Here is a 2,262-nt window from a genome sequence, read left to right as displayed (position 1 = left end):
TAATTAAATCCTTTATAATTCCGCTTAAACTATTTCATCTGACGGATACAAAATCCACCGGCCGGGTTTTCACATGAAAACTTATAAGCTTACATAAAGGGGTATCATCAAACCCAAAACCGAGTCATGGATTCTATCAACTAATTATTATTCACAAATGTTATTCGTTATTGTCCAATCTATTAGGCATACACTAACTCTAAATAGAGCCGTACCTTTTGATAAATCAAAACAATAAACAAATTATATTGATCATAATGATTATATCAAGATTAGGAGTATAAGCTCATTTAGTGAATTAGAGATAATGTTTTATATATTCAGTACAAAAACATCTTTTCTCTACTTGATCCGTTCAATATACACTGAGTATACTAGCACAGGAAGTTGGAGTAAAACTACTCCCATAATCAAGACAAATTATACGATAATCTTGTGCTACAATCATCAAGATATTTTGTCCAACAATATCTTTGATTGTGAACATAGTTTATTAATTATGAGAACCAACAATTTAATCATCTGTGCATGAGCTAAGACCCCATACACTAAATTGTCTACTACATAACTAAAAGGACACACATGTAACAAATGATCTATTTAAAATAGCACTTTATTGAATTGAATAAATTAAATAAATAATTATTCCATAAAGAATAAAATATAATACTATGTCTAAACCGCATGATTAATAGTATATCCCAACAATTTTGCCCGACGAAGTGTTTTCTTCACATATTTTTCACATTTCAGTTCATTTTTACCAACTAATTATTTACTTTCAAATTTTCTTCCCTTTCTAAATTTTCAACTGCTACCATAATTATCTTTCACAAGTAGTTTAAGATATGTGATCGGTAAATATTTATTCTTGCCGAATGTGTAACGAGATAGCACGGAAGCAAAGAAGAGAAAGCAGCAACAACAATAATAACATATTCAGTATAATCTTATAAGTGAGCTCCGAGGAAGGCAGTGTGTATGTAGACCTTATTCCTACCTGGTGAGGTAAAGAGTTTGTTTTCGATACACCATCGGCTCAAAAAAAGGTGAAAAGAGAGAGAAGGGAAAAAGACGAAGAAGAAAGAAGAAGAAGAAAGAAAGCATAGGAAGACAAAGGACGATAAGAAAAAGGAGAAAAAGACAACAACAACAACAAGTAAAAAGAAGTAGCATCAAATCGTAACAAACTAGAAAATACCATAGACGGAGCGAAGGAAACAATCGACAAATACTAGAGGTCAAAGAATACCAAAAAAACATGATCGTTACTAATACTACTAAAAAAGAATATGGAACTATTAGTCTTCTACCTAACGCTCGATCTCCATGCCCTGCTATCCTGGATCATGTCCTCGAAGAAGAGAAAGCATGACCAGTAAAATAAGAGGCCTAGGATCATAGGAGCCTATCTTTTTATCCAGCTGATAATGATGGAATCTTAATGAAGGTGACGAAACTTTAATCATTTTCCACCATTAAACGAAATATCCAACTTTTTCATCCGTGACCTAACGAAGAAATTTCCATGTGCCTATCCAAAAGTGCAATTAACTTCAAAAAGTTACTGCACGCTATATTATAATTGGCAAAAAAGTATACTTCCTTTCTGATAAAATAAATATTTTCCTATTATACTGCAGTTTTTTTCAAACAGATTCGATTCGATCCACCATTAAAATCCAATAATCACAAAGTTTTTAAACCCCACGGATCCAAACATAAAATGTTGCACTGACTCTATTTTCCACTGATCAGGTATGTATAGTTTGTCCCTCTCAACGTCTCTGTCTATTCTGAATTCTGACTGTTCAATTTTTGCGGTTTTCGATTGAAAAATGTGAAACCCGTTTGCTTAAATAGATTTAAGTATTTGACTAGTATAATTTTCTAGGTTTTACTTTCCTTCGAAATTATTGGTTGATTTACTTCTTGTATTGGTATTATTTTAGTGTTACGTGTCTTCTCTCTTGTTTCCTACTGTCATCTGCTGTCGTAATGGCGTATGTAGTTTTGTTAGAAAAGATAATGTAGAAGCCAAAAGTCCATATTGAGTCGGTTTTGTATGATTACAAGTCTCAATTTGATTACCCAGTCTTAGCCATCTTTAGCCGCCTACTCTTCTTAACTCTGTCATCTTCCATTACTAATTCTTGTTTCTTACACGCGTAAATTATATTCAAGATTCAGCCCTCTCATCTACAAACTTCAGTTTGTACATAAATAGTAAACCCCCCCCCCCCCCTTTTTTTTCTTGTTCTG

General features: G+C 32.8%; 1 protein-coding gene across 2 annotated transcripts in view; it reads left to right on the top strand.

The window, feature by feature from the left end:
- The first annotated feature begins 1,500 nt into the window (after positions 1-1,500).
- The window catches only part of LOC109205693 (E3 ubiquitin-protein ligase RGLG2-like), a 5,819-nt gene continuing 5,057 nt past the window's right edge, over positions 1,501-2,262 (top strand). The window contains exon 1 of one of the 2 annotated variants that reach the window (XM_019368433.1): positions 1,501-1,758. The gene's annotated coding sequence lies outside the window, so the exon portion shown is untranslated. Of the gene's footprint in view, positions 1,759-1,935; positions 2,227-2,262 lie in introns of those variants that run through there. The other variant, XM_019368434.1, reaches the window with a different exon arrangement.

Source organism: Nicotiana attenuata, unplaced genomic scaffold, assembly GCF_001879085.1.
Source record: "Nicotiana attenuata strain UT unplaced genomic scaffold, NIATTr2, whole genome shotgun sequence".
NCBI classification, from domain to species: Eukaryota; Viridiplantae; Streptophyta; class Magnoliopsida; order Solanales; family Solanaceae; genus Nicotiana; species Nicotiana attenuata.
Note: the sequence above shows the minus strand (reverse complement) of the source record. Positions and strands in the feature narration are given on the sequence as shown.